The 25,105-nt window shown below is 45.4% G+C and overlaps 1 protein-coding gene across 1 annotated transcript in view; it reads left to right on the top strand.

Annotated features, from left to right (window-relative positions):
• The window catches only part of LOC144486546 (membrane-spanning 4-domains subfamily A member 8-like), a 75,029-nt gene that overhangs the window by 8,936 nt on the left and 40,988 nt on the right, over nt 1-25,105 (top strand). The window lies entirely within an intron of this gene.

Raw genomic sequence — 25,105 nt, 5'->3', positions numbered from 1 at the left:
TCCTTCTGCATTGTAGGATTCTATGATGATTCTATGATTCACTGGGTACAGGCCTGAAATGAATCCTGAACAATTTCAACCCTCTGACTTTCAACAAAATTCTTTCCTTGAGTGGGACCAGTTGGCTGATCTCCATTGGAAGCTGAATAAGGTGTTTTTAACTGTTTGCGCTAACAGAGACAGAGAGTTTATGAAGCAAAGATTTTCATGTATTCCTTTTCCTTTTAATTTGTTCACGGAATGTGAGTGTTGCTGGCAAGTTCAGCATTTATTGACCTCCAACAATATCATCCTTTTTGCTGAGTATGTCTCCAACTGGTAGGGAGTTGTCCCCTAATTTCCATTGGCTTCAATTTGGCTTTGGGACCTTAATGCCGCACACATTTCTGATGTCCGGGGCAGTCACTCTCACCTCACCTTTGGAGTTCAACTCTGTCCATGTTTGGGCCAAGGCTGCAATAGAATCAGGAGCTGAGTAACCCTGACAGAACTCAAACTGAGCATGGGTGAGCAGGTTGTTGCTAAGTAACTGTCCTGGGATATCACATTCAGTGTCTCCTTTGAAATTAAGATTATGAGGGGCATGGACAGGGTGGATAGGGAGCAGCTGTTCCCCTTAGTTGAAGGGTCAGTTACGAGGGGACATAAGTTAAAACAGAGGGATGGGAGGTTTAGGGGGGATTGAGGAAAAACCTTTTTACCCAGAGGGTGGTGAGGGTCTGGAATGCGCTGCCTGGGAGGGTGGTGGAGGCGGGATGCCTCACATCCTTAAAAAAGTACCTGGATGAGTATTTGGCACGCCATAACATTCAAGGCTGTGGGCCAAGTGCTGGCAAATGGGATTAGGTGGACAGGTCAGGGCCTGTCATGCGTCAGTGCAGACTTGATGGGCCGAAGGCCCTTTTCTGCACTGTAGGATTCTGTGATTCTGTGAAATACTTCGCTGATGATTAAAAATAGACCAGTGGGGTGGTAATTGATGGAATGTTTTGTGTACAGGACATAAATGGAAATGTTCTCACATCATCAGGGGGTTTCTTTCGTTGTAGCCATATAGGAACAGCTTAACTAATAGCGCAATGAGTTGTGGAGTAAAATTCTTCTGTAGTACTGCTGGGATGTTGCCAGGGCCAGTAGACTTTGCTATATCCAGTGCCCTCAGTCATTTGCTGAGAGTACATGGAGAGAATGGAATGTTCTGAAGACTGGTATCTGTGATGTTGGGCCTCAGGTGGAGGCTGAGATGGATCATCCTTCATTCAGTGACTCCAGCTCTAACAGGTTCATGTCCAGCCTGTTCAACCCTCCAACACCTCAACCCTGCTCCTCAAAGGGAAATCAGTGTGTGAAGATATGAAAGAAATAAGTGTCAGTCTGAGCTGTGACGCTCTCCAACCTTTTGGCTGATTGAACGTCCTTCGTTCACTCTTTATCCAGCTTCAAACAGGAAGAATCAGGTCTGAGTGAGGAATCAGACAGAGACAGAGAGTTTATGGAGGCAATGTCTAAATTAATGCTCTAGATTCAGAGAGAACAGTGTAGTAAAGACAAAATGCCATATTTGAATTATTGTTCAATTCTTCTAGGGTTTTTCTCTGATGTGAAATATGTTTTTAAAGGTTATTTTTGCAGGATCACTTGCTGTAGCTGTTGAGAAGGAACCAAATCATTGTATGGTAAGTACTGCTCAGAAATGGTTTTGATATGGTTGCTTTACCAATGATCTTATCGCTCAAGATGACAAACCAGTAGGATATTGTAGATGGTTATTGTCACACTAAATCCCTATGATTTCAGTTTGTACAAAATGAACATTGTTGAATGAGGGGACAGGACAGTGCAGTGGATAAAAATACCATCCTTCTACATCTGCCTTTTGGATTCAAACACAGCCCATCAAAATCGATGGAAGCTATCTTTCTCTCATAGAATTTAAGTGCTGCTAGAGGTGAGATAATAGAATTCCATACGTGGAACCTGGATACAAATGAATTCATATAGAAGATAAACACATTTATTTCTGATTGCAAAATAGGTGCTGTGCTTTGTCCAAATCGGCATGTCAATGGGACACCATAGATGAAGTTTTATTCTGGATGTAGCCCCTGTTGTACCTGCATAGATTTGATTTGATTTGATTTGATTTATTATTATCACATGCATTAGTATATCGTGAAAAGTATTGTTTCTTGCACGCTATACAGACAAAGCATACTGATCATAGAGAAGGAAATGAGAGAGTGCAGAATGTAGTGTTACAGTCATAGCCAGGGTGTAGAGAAAGATCAAATTTATGCAAGGTAGGTCCATTCAAAAGTCTGATGGCGGCAGGGAAGAAGCTGTTCTTGCTTTGGTTGGTACGTGACTTTGAATCTTTATCCCGAAGGGCGAAGGTGGAAGAGAGAATTTCTGGGGTGAGTAGAGTCCTTGATTATGCTGGCTGTTTTGCCAAGGCAGCAGGAAGAAGGAGGTCATTCAGCCCATCAAGCCTGCACTGACAATAGTCCCACCCAGGCCTTATCCCCATCACTCTACGTATTTACCCTGCTAGTCCCTCTGACAATAAGGGCCAATGTATTATGGCCAATCAACCTCACCTGCATATCTTTGCTCAGAAATCATCTATATCCACTCAAAACTAACTGTTAGGATGACATAAGGTATAATGTTAGAGTATAACTGTCCAATTACAACTTTTGCACATCCAGCTAATTGTAATATCACCAAGCAAATATTTTGTTCTACTTAATTGTTAACTTCCAGACATGATTATAATAGCTATATGTCTAACCAATGATATATCAACTGGTGTCCTCCCATGTTCATTGTCCCTTGTTTTTCTTAAGTCATTCCTGGGACATGTGCGTCGCTGACTGGCCAGCATTTATCGCCCATCCTTAGTTCTCCTTGTTCAGAGGGCATTTTAGAGTCAACCACATTTCTGTGGCTCTGGAGTCACAAGTGGGCCAGACCGGATAAGGACAGCAGATTTCCTTCCCTAAAAGACGTTAGTGAACCGGATAGGTTTTCCTGACAATCGACAATGGTTTCATGGTCATTAGTAGATTCTTAATTCGAGATATTTTTTACTGAATTCAAATCCCACCATTTGCCGTGGTGGGATTCAAACCTTGGTCCCCAGAACATTAACTGAGTTTCTGTATTAATAATTTAGCGATAATACCACTAGGCCATTGTCTCCCCTGTTAGAACAGATGCTGCAGCTGTGCATAATTCAATGGAGGCTTTGTGTGCACTGAGGCCCCCTTTGTAACTGGGAGCTTTATGGTCCTTGCCTCTTATTTGGCTTTGCTTAGAATTGAAGCCTCTGGTTTCCCAGTGTGACTGAGTTTAACAATGAGCAGCTGATGGGATTTCTAAACTGGGGTGATTATTAACCCTTATTATTAACCCTCTGGTTACTGACTCTGCCGCTGCTGGGAACACTTTGCCTTTTCTCACTCAAAACAATTCGTCCAATTAAAAACCTCAACAAACGAATTCAGCTTCTCCTGTCTTTCCAAGTAAATGAAGTCCCTCATCCCTGCAACCATTCCAGTAAATCTCTGCTGCACCCTTTCCAAAACCGTGACATCCTTCCTAAAGTGTGACATTGAATGGGTTTGTATAGATTCAATGTAGTAAAAACTGGAGTAGAAATCAGCTTGGTCAGCCTATTCACCTTTTCCTCTTTCCATTTTTTCTCATGTATTCTTTCATTTACTTTTATTTCCAGATCAGAGTTTGTTTAGCAATGAACATCATCAATGCCATTTCCGGCATTCCAACAATTGCAATTTATGCTATCAACCTTGCAATTGTATTAGGTTGCGTTGATCAACATACGTGCTCTGTTTATGCAGTGAGTGTTAAATTATATTGATATTAAGCCATTTAAAGTAATATTTTTAAATGTTTTCTGTCCAACTTAATTTACTTGTATTTAACACATAACAGGGTCGAATAGCTTGTCTGGTCTTCCTTTTCCTGTTCACCCTGCTCAATGTGGCAATGTCCATTGCAGTTTCAATCTACAACAGTAAAGCTATGACTGGTTGCTATATAACAGCAGTGGTAAGTTACGTAATTAATTGCTCTAAGACTCCATTGTCTCGATGTGTTTACACGTTTATATCAGCTCTCTTTCACTTTAGAAAACAAGGGATGGAACTTTGCAATATTTTTTCAATGTCAGGCTCTGACTGAAAACCAATGTGAAGTTCTCCAGCTGCACAGTCAGTTTTCACTCCAGATCTTGAGCCTCTCTTGAGTATCTGGCAGGCAAGAGGTGACCCACCACCACCACCCCCCCCCCCCCCCACTCCTCCCCGTCCTTGCAGATCGGAGCAATCCCCTCTTCCCACCCCCAAACCTGGCAGTGCCAACTTGTGCTTGGGCATGTCCTACTCCCTCTATGTTTACCTTGAGGCACCTGGTGGGATCCCTTCAACTGCTCTCCATCCTCACTCTGTTGTGAGTTGGGATAATGGGGAGTGGAGGCCTTTGTGGCACAGTAGTTCGCACTGCTATCTCAGCGCCAGGGACACGGGTTCACTTCCGGCTTCAGGTCACTGTCTGTGTGGAGTCTGCACATTCTCCTCGTGTCTGCGTGAGTTTCCTCTGCAAGCTCTGGTTTCCTGCCACAGTGCGAAAGATGTGCTGGTTAGATGCCCTGGCCATGCTCAATTCTCCCTCGGTATACCCGAACAGGCACCGGAGTGTAGCGACAGGGGATTTTCACAGTAACTTCATTGTAGTGTTAATGTAAGCCTACTTGTGACACTAATAAATAAACTTTAAAGCACACAGTAAAATATTAAAAGGTATTTAGTTATGTCACTGGTGAAGATGTGGAAAATCTGGAAATACGATCTTGCCGGTGAGAATCATGTTACCCGGTTCTCTCTGTATTTTCCACTCACGATATTGTTCTTTCTCACAGCAAACACGGGCTTAAATTTCCTCCTCCCCCCACTTCCCATGTATGTGTCAATGATAACTGCTGGTTAGCGACAGGTCAGCCTCTTGTGTTACATCCCACAATACAGATGTCAATGGAATGGCAGCTCAGGCACAGGATAAACTGATGTGGAGATGCCGGCGTTGGACTGGGGTAAGCACAGTAAAAAGCCTCACAACACCAGGTTAAAGTCCAAGCCTGTTGGACTTTAACCTGGTGTTGTGAGACTTCTTACAGTATAAACTAGCAGCCAATGTGTTTCTGCCACTTCTCACCCAACAGCAACAATTACAATTCACTTCCCACTATTTTTACTGTCCATCCTCAGCCCAGCATTCCCACAAGAAAACAGTTAAGTGAAAAAGAATTTCTGTGAACTACAGCGTGGTTATACCAGCCAAAGCTTGAATCACAGAAACAGTGACTTGCCCTGTCAAATCTGAAGCAGTTTGTGCAGTTTTCTCCTGGTGCATTCTCCCTCATGTTTTCTATTTTTTTCACTTATTCTAATTGGTCCTAACACCACTTTAATATTCCCAGTTTTCACACTGCAGTCTGATTGGCGTTTAGCTGGGACTCAGTGGGTCACACTTTTGTGCTCTGAGCCACAACAGTTGGGACCAAGATCCAATCTAGAGATTTGAGCACAAAATCCTGGCTGATGCTCCCAGTGTCAGTAATGAGGGAGTGCGGCACTTTTGGAAGTGCTGTGTTCTCGGATGGGAGATTAAACCAAGGCCCCAGTCACAGTCTCAGGTGGGTGTAAAAGATCCCATGGAATGATTTTGAAGAAGAGCAGGGGAGTTCTCCCCCGGAGTCTTGGTGAACATTTATCCCTCAATCAACATCAGGAAAACAGCTGATCACTGTTCCAGTGCTGTCTGTGGAAAGTTATATAGATGAGAGTCACATTCCCAAAGACCTGCTCTACGGTCAGCTTAGTATCAGCATCAGACCAACAGCTCATCCACATCTGTGATATGAGGATGTCTGCAAGTAAGACCTCGAGTTGATGGGGATTGGAGTCAATGCCTGGGATGTCCTTGATGTTGACTGGAGTGTCCGGATACAAGCAGTTAGGAAGGATGTGGGAACTGCAGAGGGCAGAAGAAATGTCCAGATGACAGAAAATGCATCAGTCATCCTCGAAACTATTGTACCAACTGCAGAAATGAGTGACCCTCACAACTCGACCTCTACAGCCACAACAGATGGTGTTTAACACAGCAGTGACATTCTAGCATCAGTCCATTTCCTCCCGAGATGGACAGATGTCTCTGTTTAGTTGGAATCTTGCTGAGCGTAACCTGTCTGTCACGTTTCCGAAATTATGTTCATAATTATAGTTCAAAACCTCTTCATTGACTGTAAAGCACGATGGAAAGTCCAGTGGTCATGAGTGGCTCGATCAAAATACAATTCTGTCCCATTGATTGTTAAAAAATAAGAATAGTTTTTTGCACAGATTTTCCTGGCAAATCTTGTTTTCTCACCGTTCCATTTCTGTTTGCTCTCTATGTGCATTGTGATGTTGCTGTGTATCTTTTATGTCAATCTGTTTATTTTTCTATGAAATGGACATTTAAAGTTTTTATAAACTTCTTCTGGACCACACACATTCTAGAACCTTGAACTCTTTAATTCCTGTCACATTCGAGCCAAGAAAGTTTAGACGAAATTTGATGGCCAATGATCACTATGATTGGGGGAACTTTGTGCAATCATCAGTGAACATCCCCACTTCTGTCATTACGATGTATTAGGGCGGCACGGTGTTTAGCACTACTGCCTCACAGCACTAAGGACGTGGGTTCAATTCAGGCCTTGGGTCACTGTTTGTGCAGAGTCAGCATGTTCTCCCTGCGTTTGCATGGGTTTCTTCCGAGTGCTCCGGTTTCCTCCCACACTCCAAAGATGTGTGGGTTAGGTGGATTGGCCACTATCAATTGTGATAACATAAACTGGGCCTAGTTTTAAGGCTGATAAAATTGGATATCCTAAATTAAAGAATTGGGCATATTAAAATCAAACACAGTCAAACCTCGGGCAGGCCAATTGTACAAATACACAAACATATCTGGACCTGACCCATCAATCATCCATCAAAGGTCGTTGCACTCTACTGATACTTAGCAGGAGATCATTGCACCCCATTGAAATGCACCGGCCTATTGTTAGAAGCCCAGATCGGGCCAGACTTTCTGTCACCGAGAGCTCCTGCAGTTAGCTTATCTGAAAACAGGTTACATGTAAGCAACAGCATAGAGATGGACACCTGGGGGTCGGACCCTGGTGTCCTGTCAGGCAGACATCAAGAAACCCACTGGGTACTGGAACCCCCTCCTGGGACCTCATTGGCCGGAAGCCAGAGAAGTTTCTGGAAAGGCAAGCAGGCATGGGGATAAAGGGACACATTTTCAGACACCCCAGCAGTGAAGACTCGACAAGGGAGGCGGCTGTGACCATCCGGAAGACTGACCAGAGAAGGAAGGAAGGAAGAAGCTGCCATTGAGATTCACCTTCGTGATGACAGACCAGAGGGACTCAGAGAATCGGGCCTGCAGTTTAACCAAACCATCTTTGCGGGTAGTATACTTGAATCTGGGGTATCCTCTTGTTTTATGTGGGTAATTTAAGGGTTATTAGTGTTATTATTAATAAACTTGTTGAACCTGTACTTGTGTTTGTCCTTTGTCCATCTTGCAAATAAGGACACCGGGGTAAAACCTTAGAGTAAGCAAACTGGTCAAAAGTATCTGAAAATTAACAGGTACAACATTTGGCACCCCAGACGGTCCTTCGATAAGAAGTGTACATTGCTCCGAAGTCGAATCTTCAACCCAGTATTTTCCAACACTCCGTCTGAGCCTGAATTAAGAGGGCAGGTTTCCCCACATGACGGCCAGCCTTAAGTGAGTGAAGAACTAATACAGATCCGACAAGTAAATTGGGCCATAAACCCGGTGTCTGTAACACAAGGTGGACAAACTGTGTAGTTAGAATTAGAACAGTCAAGGAAATTTGGGTAAAATCTACGTGAGGGAATTTAGTGAAAACCGGACCCCTACCCCGATCCCTTACCTATAAGTGACGAATCCTGAAAGGAAATAATTATGGCCAGTCATGCTGAATGGGAGGAAGTCCTCCGTATATATTTGAACCATAAGTGGCCCAAATGGGTGCAGTGGGGTGACGCCCCAAAACTGGATCTGGGATCCGAGGGAGAGAATTGTTGGAGTCGTGCCCATAAAGAAGTGGGTAAAAGGGCCCCCAAGCTTTGGAAGGCGATTGCAATCGCCAGTTGTCAAGAACAGCTCCTTGGTACAGAAGCGGAGATTATCCGGGTTAAACGGGACAGAGAGACCCAGGTAACCCAACTAAAGCAGAACTTAATGAGTGCTACCACACGCATACAACAATTGGAAGCGGAGGTAGGCACACGAGAGGAAAGGAATCAGATTAATATGATACACATGAGCCAATTCCAGGCTCATTGTGATAAAGCCTCCCAAAAGGCACAGCGCGCTGTCAGTGAGCGAGAGGCTGCGCTGCAACAGGTAGAGGAAGTTAAACGTAAATGCAGCGACCTACAGGCTGCAGTAAAAGTTTTGCACCAAGCAGGAAAAGCAAATACAGACCAATCCAAATGCCTGAGCAAGATTGAAGATTTAAAATCACAACTAGCCATAAAAAGGGGTGTAATGTGTGCATTCACCACTGAAACATGGGATAGTGACCCAGGGGTAGAGTGGGAGGATTTAGAAGAGGATGCCTGCCATTATGCAACAGCGAGCGCCACTGCTGACTGGGGACACCCACCTCCGTTCCTGGTAATGGAACCACCTAAACCGGCCACCAACCCAGAACATTCAGTCTCAGCCCCTCGTCCTATTCCCATCCCAATAACTCCAGTCACTAATCCGGCTCCCGTGCTGATGAATCCGGTCACCACCCAACGACAGGACGGACAGAACCACAATGTGACTTATGTAACTCCATACACCATGACACAGCTCACTGACATAGCTAAAGCGATTGGAGTATTCGAACCCTCCGGGGATCCACATGCTCTCTTTGACCAGGTCACCCAATATTGTGTTTTAAACGGCCTAGACGAGGTTGAAGAGGTTCAACTTATTTTGCTTTGTTTAAGTCCTGCCATCCGTTCTGCCCTACCCGAACCCCAGAACATGGCCGGGGGAACCCAACCAGAAATGAAGGCCGCCGTAGGCTACAATAGGGATGACCCGGTTAAAGGCTTAAACAACTGCCAACAAAAGAGAGGGGAGCACCCGACAGCCTATGCTGGCTGACTATGGAACCAATTTGTTGCGGTTTTCGGCCAATTAAATCGAGTCCAATTAAATGCACACCACTGGTCCACATGGATCCGGACCCTGATAGCACACGCCACTGAGGGGAGTCAGAAAGCCTGTGAGAATTTTGACCCTGATGATAATACACACACAGAAGCCTGGGCCACCCGCAAAATGACTCGCGTGTGGGAACGGGAAGTCAGACAAACAGACACCCGCAAGCCCACAAAACACAGATTGATGAACCCGATCCACACAGACCTGGCCCCGTTTTGGCGTAACGAAGGGGGAGGAGGAAACAGGGGACTGGGAAACTCACCCCCATATACCCGTGCCAATCATCGATACAGAAAACCACAGCCCCACGCAGAACCCCGATATATTCCCAACCCCAGGTACAGGGAACAAGATAAACCCCAGATATGCACCCCCACAAGCACAGTGTTATAACTGTGGGCAACCCAACCATTTTGCCCGGGACTGTAGGGCACCACCAAATTTCAGGGGACCAGCAAACCCCGCACACCCATACACTGTTGATGATCGCCGACACAGGGAACCACAAGGCCGCACAGGACATAGGCCCAACCCCCGACACAGAGAACGATATAGAGCTGAGCCCAGAGGCCCACCCCCATGCAGAACCCCGATATATTCCCAACCCCAGGTACAGGGAACAAGATAAAACCAACCCCAGATATGCACCCCCACAAGCACAGTGTTATACCTGCAGGCAACTCAACCATTTCGCCCGGAACTGTAGGGCACCACCCAACTACCCCACACGACCATCTCAGCGGTTCCCCGACGATGGACCCCGACCCATGCCCCTCGAAGGACCGGCCCGACAAGCCACTATAACTCACACCCTGTATCCCCAGGACCAGCACACGCACCCTCAGTTCCCGCCCCAATTTACAGGGCTTCAGGAATAAAACCCCAGCCCAGGGGACCCCGACGAAAAGGATGGGGCACCCGTAAACCTTACCCCCTATGGCGCCCCTGGTACCAGAACTCCCAGAACCGTTTGACCCGGTGCTCACTACCAGAGCTGGTAATGCAGTGGGTATCTGGCAGCCAAAGCCCGCCCATATAGGTTCCCTCCACTAAGAAAGAATCAGGACATCACAGTCCAGATTGTAAATAGCTTTATCCATCCACTCCACGCATCACCCAATTGAAAAGGGTTTCTTATCTGCCCACATTATACTCCGTCATACTCTTCCGACACACCACAGTTTGGTTGTGGGATGAAGAATCTATTGTTATACTGTGCCATAGTCCTCCAACAACAAGGACACATGCCACATACCCAACATTTTATTTTCACGCTCTGCAAACTCCTTACCCCACTCAACCCCATCAACACTGATTGCCGACCAACCCTTCGTATGACACTATTGGGCCCTTATTATTCATTTACTTATTTCTTTGTTTTTTTTAAAAAAGGGGGGAGTCATATGACATTCTAGTAAAGAAAAGGAAAAGAGAATGAAGTATTAATAAGAATTAACAGGTGCTACCTTGATCTCCCCCAGAATGAACTACGTACTTCTCTGCTATCTGGGACTCCTCGTCTCAGACCGAACCACAGACACCACATCAACCACAGACCAGAAAATCAGCCTATGATACCCCGGATATATGTGGTTCACCACACCAGATGCAGGCAAATGTGAGGATGGCATCCTATGGGTACACCCCAATAAGAGTGGTGTACAGGAACGATAATGGGAGCTCTGATTACTGCTCCCTAAGGACAACCCTCACTAGTGATTGGTGGGCGTACACTAACCATGGGTGCATGGAGCTAGCCTGTCTAGCCCATGGCCCAGAAAAAGGGCTGGAATTAGGAAAGAAGTGCCCCGGTAAGGTTATTCAGAACAAATATATATACTATGAAATTAAGAATGGGTTAAGACCAACTGTTAACACACCCATCCCACTTGTCCTGAAACCACCCCAGGGCTCCAAAATGGGTTGATACTAAAACATACAGGGAAAATATTATTTGACAACACACACTACGAATTGGTACCAGTAGTGGTAGATTTAGCCGGAACACAATTACCAGACTGGTGTCCCTCCCCACTTAGAAAATTGTACCTCCACTTGACCCAGAGGCTGCTAAGCCGAAAGACTGGGACACACGTGGGGGAAGAGACGCCCAGGTCAAAGGGGTGCAAGAGGAGGGAAATCCTGAATGATCTGGCGACTGCATACGGAGCAGGGGTATCCACCATTAATGCACTGGATCTGGCTGATTTGGATAATAAACTCAGAGTCCTAACCCGACAACTTAAATGAAAATGCTCGGCAAGATGACAAGGGAGATTTGGCTGAGAATAGGGCTAGTAGCCTTATGGTTACTGTACTAGAAGGACATGCCCAAACTATTAATCAGATCGCCCGAGAGAGAGTGGAAGATGATGCCAGACAACAGAACCAAACTCTATGTAGCATTTATGGGCAATGGATGGTCGAGCAGTTAAGAGAGAATCTCGACCAGGTTAGCATGGGGAAAGTTCCGCCCTGGATCAGTGATGAACAGATTGAACACCTGTAACGGGGAAAAAGACACCCCAATGTCACTAACTGCCAATTACGGCAACTGACCAAGGTCTGGTCTAATGATAGTTGTAGAGGAACCCCAGGGACTGCACTAGGAATGGTGTTGGGGATCCCAGTAATATTAAAAGATAAGGTCGGGTTGAGACTTTTTGAAGCCGAAAATATAGGGATCATTAAAGGAGGGATGTGGATGGGATACCAGGGGACTCTACCGTATGTGGTTGAGAAAGGAGGGAAACTCATAGGCACCAGTCTGGAGAAATGTGAACACACAGACAAAATGGTTGTGTGTCCATATCCGGTGTATGAAAATGAACATGCCCTGTGTGGATTCAGAACAACCACTGACCTAAATTGTACATTGGAAATTCAAAATTTGGAAAGGGATGTCACCCGGGCGGCTCACAGGGGGGAGGGAGAATATTGTATTACAACCTCGCTAGAAAATTACCAGTATGGGGCAGTCATTTGTAACATCCACAACACTACCTTTTGCATTAAAGCACAGATTCCCGCTAGGATAGGATTAATTGAGATGGTAGATATACACAGAAGAGAGAAAACACTAATAAATGCTAGCGAGAAATTGAGACAAAGCTTGGGAGACTATTTTGAAAAATTTGATACTGGGATAACACTTCTCCCCGAGAAACTTCAACAAATTCGGACACAATTGATCACAGCACACAAGACCTTTGTCAAAGTGGTGCAACAAACAGGGGAAATAGAAAAGAACATTAGTGAAATTAGAGTCACTACATGGTGGGAGGACCTCTGGGATTGGGGTTCAAATCCACCCTGGGTCCGCATTCTGTCACACCTGGCCGTAATAGGAATCCTACTTATAGCAGTGTACCTAACCATCCTCACATTTAAATTCATCAGATAGAAGAAGGAATTTCTGCAAAACTTGGACTCGGCAAGGGCCATCCGACATCGGGAGAGACTCTACAATCAAGAGCCTTGATACTCTCCCATCTGTATTTAATATATATAGTCACTTGTCATTTTGTACTGTTTATTGCTTTGTTTTGTATATACCCGATTGATGTATTGTTTCTTATTGTTTTTAACAAAATTATTTTACTTCATTTAAATTTGTTGGTACTATTGTGGGTAACGGATGATACTGTCAATCCCAGATTCGGGGTACTTGCTTGTTGAGATGGTTTGGTAAGAATTGTGTGATCCGGTTCACTGACGCTCACTGGATCAACAGGAGGGAACGTGGTAATATAAACAGGGCCTAGTTTTAAGGCTGATAAAATTGGATATCCTAAATTAAAGAATTGGGCATATTAAAATCAAACACAGTCAAACCGCGGGCAGGCCAATTGTACAAATACACAAACATGTCTGGGCCTGACCCATCAACCACCCATCAAAGGTCATTGTACTCGACTGATACTTAGCAGGAGATCATTGCACCCCATTGAAATGCACCAGCCCTATTGTTAGAAGCCCAGATCGGGCCAGACCTTCTGTCACCGAGAGTTCCTGCAGTTAGCTTATCTGAAAACAGGTTACATGTAAGCAACAGCATGGAATTGGACACCTGAGGGCGGACCCTGGTGTCCTGTCAGGCAGACATCAAGAAACCCACTGGGTATTGGAACCCCCTCCTGGGACCTCATTGGCCAGAAGCCAGAGAAGTTTCTGGAAAGGCAGGGGGATAAAGGGACACATTTTCAGACGCACCAGCAGCGACGACTCGATGAAGGAGGTGACCTTGACCATCCGGAAGACTGACCAGAGAAGGAAGGAAGGAAGAAGCTGCCATCGAGATTCACCTTCGTGACGACAGACCAGAGGGACTCAGAGAATCGAGCCTGCAGTTTAACCAAGCCATCTTTGCGGGTAGTATACTTGAATCTGGGGTATCCTCTTGTTTTATGTGGGTAATTTAAGGGTTAATAGGTTAATAGTGTTATTATTAATAAACTTGTTGAACCTTTACTTGTGTTTGTCCTTCGTCCATCTTGCAAATAAGGACACCGGGGTAAAACCTTAGAGTCAGCAAACTGGTCAAAAGTATCTGAGAATTAACAGGTACAACACAATGCACGGGGTGACAGGGACAATGTGGGTGGATAAAGCTCCATCCTAATCAGTGAACTTTTGAACACGGATGAAATCTATATGAATAAAATGCACAGTTACTAACGAAACACATTTAGGTTCGTTCAATGAAGATAAACTATTTTCAGCAATTCAGCGGATAGACTTCCTCATCTGAGTATGTGCAGGAAGTGCTCTCCCTCTGCTGTGGCACCAGTAAACACAGCCTTGTAGATTGCTCTGGCAGAGAGTCAGCACAAACATTATTGTCCGAGTGGGGAAAGTGGCAGGGGAATGGCTCCAAAGGGTTGGGAGAGACGGCTGAATCATGATGAACTGTCTGACTTATTCTGTGCTAATTCTACTCATATTTGTTTTTTTCAGCCGGTGATTGTGGTGCACAACAACCCTTCTGCACCACCCCAGCAACAGCTCAATGAGAACCCTCCTCCCTACAACGTGACAATGATGGAAAATGTGCATATTAGATAAGAATGGGTTTACAGTTGAAGTTCTGCTTTGCACAAGTTAATTAATCAGTGTTCCAATTAGACCATGCAAACTGTGTGTGTGTGTGTGTGTGTTTATGTATGTGTGCTTGTGTTTGATATGGGTGGGGGAGGGGTGGTGACTGTGGCTATGCTCTTTTCAGCCAATTTTTAATATAAAACCGAGATCATAAGCTGAGATTCCTCTTCAAATTATTATTTCTATGGTGTAGATTGTCAGGGTTTTCTGAACTGTAATAAATGTGCTCAAAGATAACATGTTCATTTGTTAATATTAAAAGTACTGACTGAAATAACAGACTCTCAGTAAGTGATGAAACATAATTGATTATATTTGAATATAAGCAGACCAACATCACTGTGCTGTTAGCCTTGTCCCTGCACTAACACAACTGTCCACTGATTATACCAATTCCTTTCTTATATCTGTGCTTTTCTTTATTCTCCGAAATGTTTCTTCACTCATTTCCTTGGTTATGTGTATAATCTCAGTCAAGATGTTACTGTTACCCGAAGAGGTGCTGCTTTGTTACAAAGAACAATACAGCACAGGGACAGGCCCTTCGGCCTACCAAGGCTGGGCCGATACACGGTTTCTATCCCTCTGGCTATCTGCTGTTCCTGTGTCTATGAAGATACACCTTGAACGTTGCTAATGTGCCTACTTCCATCATCTCCACTGGCAGTGTGCTCCAAGCACCCACCACTCTCTGTGTGAAACATTTTCCTCGCACGTCTTCCCTGAACTTACCATCTCTCACCTTAAACTTGTGCCCTCTTGTAATTGACACTTCCACACTGGGAAAAAGCCTCTGACTATTCACCCTGTCTATGCCTCTCATAATTTTGTAGACCTCTATCCCCTCAGCCTCCGTCTTTTCAGTGCAAGTTGGAACTCTCCTTTAGTGAAGATATCAATCCCAGATCATTTCTATCTGTTCTGGTGATCCAGCTCAAACTAACAACACAGACACAGACTATTTGATCCAACGAGCCAATTGCTGTTGTTGATGTTTTTCACAAGGCTCCTCCCATCTTACTTCATCCAACCCTGTTTGTAAACATTCAAGATCACATGGTAATCATGGATGACATTTGATTCATCTCGACAGATCCTAACATCCCACATTGCAGCATCTTCAGTTGTTTCTAGAATTATTTCACCATTTTGCATCCACTAATCCCTATCTCAAAGATGTTTCATTTCATATTTCATGGGATCTGGGTGCCACTGGCTAAGCCACCATTTATCAACCATCCCTAATTGCTCTTGAGAACGTGGTGGTGAACTGTCTTCTTGAACTGCGACAGACCCTGTGGTGTAGATACACCCACAGTGCTGTTAGGGAGTGAGTTCCAGAATTTTGACCCAGTGACAGTGAAGGAATGGAGATATATTTCCAAGTCAGGATGGTGTGTGGCTTGGACGAGGATCTTCCAGGTGGTGATGTATCTACTGCCCCTGTCCTCCAGCTGGTAGTGGCTAGGGTTTGGAAGATGCTGTCTTGGTGAGACCTTCCAGTGCAATTCTATAGATGGCACATACTGTTGCCACTGCCCATCAATGGTTGAGGAGTGAATAATTGTGGATGGGGAGCCAATCAAGTGGGCTGCTTTGTCTTGGATGGTGTTAAGCTTTTTTCATAAATGACCTGGATGAGGAAGCGGAGGGATGGGTTGGTAAGTTTGCCGATGACACGAAGGTTGGTGGGGTTGTGGATAGTCTGGAGGGATGTCAGAAGTTACAGAGGGATATAGATAGGATGCAAGACTGGGCGGACAGGTGGCAGATGGGCTTCAACCCAGATAAATGCGTCGTGGTCCATTTTGGTAGGTCAAATGGGATGAAGGAGTACAATATAAAGGGAAAGACTCTTAGTACTGTAGATGATCAGAAGGACCTTGGGGTCCGGGTCCATAGGACTCTAAAATCGGCCCCGCAGGTGGAGGAGGTGGTTAAGAAGGCGTATGGTGTGCTGGCCTTTATCAATCGAGGGATTGAGTTTAGGAGTCCGGGGATAATGATGCAGCCATATAAGACCCTCGTCAGACCCCACTTGGAGTACTGTGCTCAGTTCTGGTCGCCTCACTATAGGAAGGATGTGGAAAAGATTGAAAGGGTGCAGAAGAGATTTACAAGGATGTTGCCTGGATTGAGTGGCATGCCTTATGAGGATAGGCTGAGGGAGCTCGGTCTTTTCTCCTTGGAGAGACGAAGGATGAGAGGAGACCTAATAGAGGTGTATAAGATGTTGAGAGGCATAGATCGGGTGGACTCTCAGAGGCTTTTTCCCAGGGTGGAAATGTCTGCTACGAGAGGACACAGGTTTAGGGTGCTGGGAGGTAGGTACAGGGGAGATGTTCGGGATAAGTTTATCACACAGAGGGTGGTGGGCGAGTGGAATCGGCTGCCGTCAGTGGTGGTGGAGGCGAACTCAATAGGGTCTTTTAAGAGACTCCTGGATGAGTACATGGAGCGTAATAGGATGGAGGGTTATAGGTAGGTCGAGAAGGTAGGGATGTGTTCGGCACATCTTTATGGAGGATGGAGGGTTATAGGTAGGTCGAGAAGGTAGGGATGTGTTCGGCACAACTTGTGGGCTGAAGGGCCTGTCTGTGCTGTAGTTTTTCTATGTTTCTATGTAAGCTTCTTGAGTGTTGTTGGAGCTGCATTTTCCCAGGCAAGTGGAGAGTATTCCATCACACTCCAGATTTGTGACTTGTGGATAATGGGCAGTCATGAGGTGAGTTAGTTGCCACCCAGGAATCCTAGCCTCTGTTCTGCTCTTGGAGCCATTATATGTATTGGCTAGTCCAGTTCAGGTTCTGGCCAATGGCAAATCCGAGGATGTTAATGGTGAGGTATACAGCGATAGCAATGCTATTGAATGTCAAGGGATGATGGTTGGATTCTCTATTTTTGTAGACGGTCATTGGCTGTCATTTTTGTGTGGCGCAAATGTTACTTGCCACTTGTCAGCTCAAGCCTTGATATTGTCCAGGTCTTGTTGCATTTTGACAAGGACTGTTTCAGTAACTGAAGTGTTATGAATCATGCTGAACAATGTGCAATCATCCATGAACATCCCCACTTCTGACCTTATGATGGAAGGAAGTTCATTGATGAAGCAGCTGAAGGTGGTGGGAACTAGCACACTCCCCTGAGAAACTTCTGCAGTGATGTCCTGATGGAATTATTGCTCGACTATTAACCCAGAAACTCAGCTAAAATGGCTGGAATTAATAATCTACTGATGACCATGAAACCATTGTCGATTGTCGGAAAAACCCATCTGGTTCACTAACGTCCTTTAGGGAAGGAAATCTGCCGTCCTTATCTGGTCTGGCTTACATGTGACTCCAGAGCCAGGTAAGAGAGTGTCACACACTCACTCTTTCCCCCACCTCTCACACACACACTCTCTGTTTCCCCCCCACTCCTCACACACACTCTCTCTTCCCTCGCGCCCTACTCCATGCTGGATGCAGGCCTTCTGCCTTAAATATTCAATTGATCGATGCTCTGTCTATTCCAATACTCATTAGTACGTTTTGCTGGGAGTAGCCCTGAGATTACAGCTCTTGAGGTCGTGCTTTTTTAATTTCCTTCCAAACTCATTAAAATCTGTTCTCCGGACCTCATCTCTCTTCCTGTGGGATGTTGTTGACTCTCAACTGCCCTCTAAGGGCAACTAGGGATGGGCAATAAATGCTGGCCAGCCAGCAACACCCATGTCCCACGAATGAATGAAAAAACTGCAGATTCATCCTTGTCTTGAATAATCAGAGACTTGTTCACATGAGCAGCATTTGTTGTCTCTGAGTAAGCGTATACTCTTCTGGTCCGATTTTACCATTTTCATTCTAAGTGCTGAATCTGGGCACAATTCAGATCCGACTTATAATCTGCGAAAAAAATCGCGGGTCTGAATTGCGCTGTGGGCGGGGCTTAGCGTGCTCAAAGCAATCAGAGCTCTGAACTGCGCATGCGCAGTGAGGAAAAAAATTTGAAAGTCGCGCCGCTGTCACATCACTCCCGGGCCACAAAAAGCAGATAAAGTGGACCGGGAGAGATGGTCCCCAGAGACATCAACCCCACCCCTACAAGATAACTGTCCCCCTTATCCAACCACCCCCCTCCGCTACCCAGACTGATCCCAACCCTCTGCCCACTTTCTCCCCCACTGATTGCCCGCAGAGTGGCAGCTGTCCCCCCCGCCCCTCCACCAGAAGTCCATCTGGCTTCCCCCCGCCCCCCCCACCAGAGAATGTTCGGGCCTCCCTCCTCCCTCACCCCCATCCACCAGAGAATGATTGGGCCCACCTCCCCCCCCACGCCCCCCCCCCCCCCACCCACACCAGACAACAATCTGGCCTCCCTCTGCCCACCCCCTCCCACCAGGGAATGATCTCGCCTGCCTCCCTCCGCCCCCACCACGGATCTGAGTCCGAGAGCCGTTGGAAGCTCTGAACGTATCTCTTCAGCAGCTGGAGCGCTCGAAACAGACCTTTTGCCGAGCATGTCTGTTTTGTGCCAAATCTGGACGCACGAACATGATGGTAAAGGGGGAAATGCTGATAAAGTTGGGCGGGCAGTTCATTAATTCAATTTTAATGCATGCAAATATTCAGGCGCGAATCGGATCGCGACCATTTTCGGGCCTCGGTAAAGTGGGCATCTGCGCGGACGCGGATCATGTTAATGGCCTCACATCCGACTTGACCACGGTTTCACGCCCGTGTATCGGGACCTTCCATTGCAACTTCTGCAATTTCAATTGCTAAGTCATTGACCAACATCCTGTTTCCAGTTTTTTTTGAAGACTGTTCAACAATTGGGTTCCATCAGGAACCAATTTTGGTTTAACACCAGCACGTTTGAAACTTGACATTGTTTCTCATAATTCCTATTTTTATTAACCATAGTTTGTTTTCATATTAACTCAGACCTATTTATTATACAGGGGCATAGGGCAGGAATTTCATGGTCCACAATAGACAGGTTTCCAGGAGGGGGAGCCAGTAAGGTTTTGAGGGTGATTTTCACCCCAGCTATGGTGATCATAGAAATTTTCACCCCAGCTATGGTCTGGACACCCTTGCCCCAGTTGAGGCCGTAAGGGACCGATTAATGTTTCCACTGATGGGGATCGGTGGGGCGGGGTGGTGGGGGGGGTTTGGGGGGGTGAAAGCGGAGTGGGGATGGCCTGGCAGGTTAGTCTGATCAGCCTAGGGAAGGAAGGGGGGAGGATCCATACGCCACAGGCACCCTGTTGTAATTGAGAATCCCCACAAGAGCTGACCCCCTCCTGCATTGCCCAAGGAAGCCCCACCCTGGACTTAGCACCCTGTCCACCATCTCCCTTGCTTTCACCCCATCCCCCAGGCTCATATCCTGGTCTCACTGAGATCCCCTGAACTTACTTTACATTCAACTGGTTCTTGAATTGGACGCAGTCCCATCTTTGCTCCAGGGGCAATACTGGGAGCAGAAAATCAGAAACAGACTGCTTTTTGATGGTCAACTCTTTTCTAGTTTAACTGGATGGTTGCTTTCAAATTCCCAACTTTTAAGAACATAAGAACTAGGAGCAGGAGTAGGCCATCTGGCCCCTCGAGCCTGCTCTGCCATTCAATAAGATCATGGCTGCTCTTTTCGTGGTCTCAGCTCCACTTACCTGCCTGATCACCCTTAATTCCTTTACTGTTCAAAAATGTAATCTATCCTTGCCTTAAAAACATTCAATGAGGTAGCCTCAACTGCTTCACTGGGCAGGGAATTCCACAGATTCACAACCTTTTGTGTGAAGAAGTTTCTCCTCAACTCAGTCCTAAATCTGCTCCCCCTTATTTTGAGGTCATGCCCCCTAGTTCTAGTTTCACCCGCCAGTGGAAACAACTTCCCTGCTTCTATCTTATCTATTTTCTTCATAATTTTATATGTTTCTATAAGATCTCCCCTCATTCTTCTGAATTCCAATGAGTATAGTCCCAGTCTACTCAGTCTTTCCTTATAAGCCAACCCTCTCAACTCCGGAATCAACCTAGTGAATCCCCTCTGCACTCCCTCCAGTGCCAGTATATCCTTTCTCAAGTAAGGAGACCAAAACTGTACACAGTACTCCAGGTGTGGCCTCACCAGCACCTTATACAGCTGCAACATAACCTCGCTGTTTTTAAATTCCACCCCTCTAGCAATGAAGGACAAAATTCTATTTGCTTTCTTAATTACCTCCTGCACCGTCAAACCAACTCCTTGTGATTCTTGCACAAGGACACCCACGTCCTTCTGCACAGCAGCATGCTGCAATTTTTTACCATTTAAATAATAGTCCATTTTGCTATTGTTCCTACCAGAATGGATGACCCCACATTTACCAACATTGTACTCCATCTGCCAGACCCTTGCCCACTCACTTAGACTATCTATATCCCTTTGCAGACTTTCAGCATCCTCTGCACACTTTGCTCTGCCACTCATCTTAGTGTCATCCACGAATTTTAACACATTACATTTGGTCCCCAACTCCAAATCATCTGTGTAAATCGTAAACAATTGCGGTCCCAACACTGATCCCTGAGGCATGCCACTAGTCACTGATCGCCAACCAGAAAAACACCCATTTACTCCTTGCTTTCTGTTAGTTAACGAACCCTCTATCCATGCTGATACATTACCCATAACACCGTGCACCTTTACCTTATGAGCAGTCTTTGGTGCGGCACCTTGTCAAATGCCTTCTGGAAATCCAGATACACCACATCCGCAGGTTCCCCATTGTCCACTGCGCATGTAATGTTCTCAAAGAATTCCACCAAATTAGTCAAACATGAACCGCCCTTCATGAACCCATGCTGCTTCTTACCAATGGGACAATTTATATCCATTATAATTTTGCACCATCTCCCAGCACAGATCACGTCTCAGGACATCTCCCGCACACAGCCAGAACAACTCAGTTAAACATATTTTCTTAAATATTATTTTTCTCTTTCACCTTAGAACATAGAACATAGAAAATTACAGAACAACAGGCCCTTCAGCCCACAAGTTGCGCCGGTCATGTCCCTACCTACCTAGGCTTATATATAGGCTTACCTATAACCCTCAATCCTACTAAGTCCCATGTACTCATCCAGGAGTCTCTTAAAAGACCCTATCGAGTTTGCCTCCACCACCACTGACGACAGCCGATTCCACTCACCCACCACCCTCTCAGTGAAAAACTTACCCCTGACATCTCCTCTGTACCTACTCCCCAGCACCTTAAACCTGTGTCTTCTCGTAGCAGCCATTTCAGCCCTGGGAAAAAGCCTCTGAGAATCCACCCGATCTATACCTCTCAACATCTTGTACACCTCTATCAGGTCACCTTTCATCCTTCGTCTCTCCAAGGAGAAAAGACCGAGCTCCCTCAGCCTATCCTCATAAGGCATGCCAACCAATCCAGGCAACATCCTTGTAAATCTTCTCTGCACCCTTTCAATCATTTCCACATCTCTCCTATAATGAGGCAACCAGAACTGAACACAGTACTCCAAGTGGGGTCTGACGAGGGTCTTATAAAGCTGCATCATTATCTCCCGACTCCTAAACTCAATCCCTTGATTGATGAAGGCCAGCACACCATACGCCTTCTTAACCACCTCCTCTACCTGCGAGGCCGATTTAAGAGTCCTATGGACCCAGACCCCAAGGTCCTTCTGATCCTCTACACTGCTAAGAGTCTTACCCTTGATATTATACTCCTTCATCCCATTTGACCTGCCAAAATGGACCACCACTAGATTCCATTGTCTACAACCACCTCTTTGATCTCAGCTTTACCAAAATATAAACATCGTTCATGTTTTCCTATTGCCTCCACTTTTGGGTCAATTCAGTTTAACAACCTTCCTCTGTTTACTTCTGAAATACTTGTTCGTTATAAAAGTTCCTTGATACTTCGAAACTCCCCTTTGAAATTCAACAGTTGAAAAGTCAAGTTCCAACTTATCTCAAAATGCAAATTTTAAAGCCCAACCTATTGGCTTGTAAATGCACTGAAAGTGGCAGGTGGATAAGGTAGTCAAGAAAGCATACGGCATGCTTGCCTTCATCGGTCGGGGCATTGAGTATAAAAATTGGCAGGTCATGCTGAAGCTGTACAGAACCTTAGTTAGGCCTCATTTAGAATATTGTGTGTAATTGTGGTGGCCACACTACCAGAAGGATGTGGATGCTTTGGAGAGGGTAGAGAAGAGGTTTATCAGGATGTTGCCTGGTCTGGAGGGTATTAGCTATGAGGAGAGGTTGGATAAACTCGGTTTGTTTTCACTGGAACGACAGAGGTTGAGGGGTGACCTGATAGAAGTCTACAAGACTATGAGTGGCATGGACAGAATGGATAGTCAGATGCTCGTTCCTCGGGTAGAAAAGTCAAGTACTCGGGGACATAGGTTTAAGGTGCGTGGGAAAAGTTTAGAGGAGACACTGAAGTAGGAAAAATATACAGATGGGTACACATAAGATGGTTGCCTGGCACACAAACAGTCACCTGGGAAAGAGACATTAAACGGGCACTGACTTTCAGTCCAGACAGACACCTGAGATTAAAACATAAAGGACAGACAGGTATTCAAAGTTAAACATGCAAGAATCAAATCCTACAGGAAGCCAGCCAGGGCTTAAGGATAAGGACAATAGGGGTAGATAATGAGATTAGCTACAGGTGGGATCGGGAATACATAACTGCAGGAAAACCAATTACTGTAAATTACTATATGAATAGGCCGAAACTAAACCCATTGATAGCCACTGACGTAGGAAATGTATCCATTCATAAGACAATGCGATGTTAACATGTTCATGTCTGTATCTGTCTGTACTTGTCTATAATGATGTGTCAACGATCGATCACCTACTTGATTACAACGATGTGATAATGGCTAGATATCCGGTCCATCTATTGTGTAAAGGGTATAAAGATGGACCGCTCCTATTGTCTCATTGAGAGAAGGTTTGCTGCTTGTTGGTGCCTTTTCTCCACGAAGCTTCGTTAAAATAAAACTGTATTCTTGAAACCTTCAAGCCTGACCCAGTGGTACTTTTCCCACAACAACACTCTCCCATGGGAAAAGTTTAGAGGAGATGTGCGAGGCAAGTGTTTTACACAGAGGGTGGTGAATGTCTGGAACGCGCTGCCCAGGGAGGTGGTGGGTACGATAGCAGCATTTAAGGTGCAACTAGATGAATACATGAATAGGATGGGAATGGATGGATATGGACTCCATAAGTGCATACGGTTTTAGCTTGGGCAGGCATCATAATTAGCGCAGGCTTGGAAGGCCCGAAGGGCCTGTTCCTGTGCTGTACTTTTCTTTGTTCTTTGCAACCCCTCCATAAACTCTCATTTCAAATGCACACAAACTCTCTCTATTAACATTACCCCATTTGAATTAACCATGGACACAAACACAGAGGGCTTTCTTTGCAGATCACCGCCATATTCCCCAAAATATACTATAAATAACACCCATCATCACATACCATTCCTGTCCTCAGAGCCTTATCGTTCAGAACATCGGATTCCTAAACCGCAGTTGTCCTTTGCAGGGTCCATTATTTGTTCCTCTGAGGGTGGATTTCAAATTAAAGAATAAAGAAAAGAACAGCACAGGAACAGGCTCCAAGCCTGTGCCAATCACAATGCCCGAACTATACGAAAAAAACCTTCCACCCTTACTTGGTCCGTATCACTCTATTCCCTGCCTATTCATGTACCCACCAAGATGTCCCCTAAATGTTGATAATAAATTACAGTCCTAGACGTTTACAGCGTGGAAATTGGTCCTTTGGCCCAACTTGTCCAAGCCGCCCAGTTTTCACCACTAAGCTAGTCCCAATTGCCCGCATTTGGCCCATATCCCTCTATACGAATCTTACCCGTGTAACTGTCTAAATGCTTTTTCAAAGACAAAATTGTACCCGCCTCTACTACTATCTCTGGCAACTCGTTCCAGACACTCACCACCCTCTGAGTGAAAAAATTGCCCTTCTGGATCGTTTTGTATCTCTCCCCTCTCACCTTAAACCTATGCCTTCGAGTTTTAGACTCCCCTACCTTTGGGAAAATATGTTGACTATCCACCTTATCCATGACCCTCATTATTTTACAGACCTCTACAAGATCACCCCTAAGCCTCCTATGCTCCAGGAAAAAAGTTCCAGTCTATCCAGCCTCTCCTTATAACTCAAACTATCAAGTCCCCATAGCATCCGAGTAAATTAGAATGTGTGTGGCAATGGAAGACTTGGAAGAAATCAAAACCTGAGAAAGAGAGATAAAAATGATCACTATTGCCTAATTTAAACTTTTGCAGAATGCCAAGATCAATCTGATTGCATTTCCAACAGGAACATCAACTCAACCTTTTATTTTCAGGGTGAAATCATAAATTAAGAGAACATTTGAGATAAAATATTGCTTTGTTATGAAGTGAATTCGATAGTAATTTTATATTGGAGAGGGAAATGTTGCAGCGTTAACAGGTACATGAGGGAGTGAGATTAGCTGGATCGCTTTTGCAAAGAGATGAAACAAGCCTGACTTTCCGAATCGCCACCCTCTGAACTTCGTCATCCAATATCTACCCGTTCACTCACCGTGATGTGGAAACATCTTTTAACCACAGACAGGGTTCCAACCCCA

The sequence above is a fragment of the Mustelus asterias genome, chromosome 3, assembly GCF_964213995.1.
Source record: "Mustelus asterias chromosome 3, sMusAst1.hap1.1, whole genome shotgun sequence".
NCBI classification, from domain to species: Eukaryota; Metazoa; Chordata; class Chondrichthyes; order Carcharhiniformes; family Triakidae; genus Mustelus; species Mustelus asterias.
This window is presented reverse-complemented; position numbering and strand designations above follow the sequence as displayed.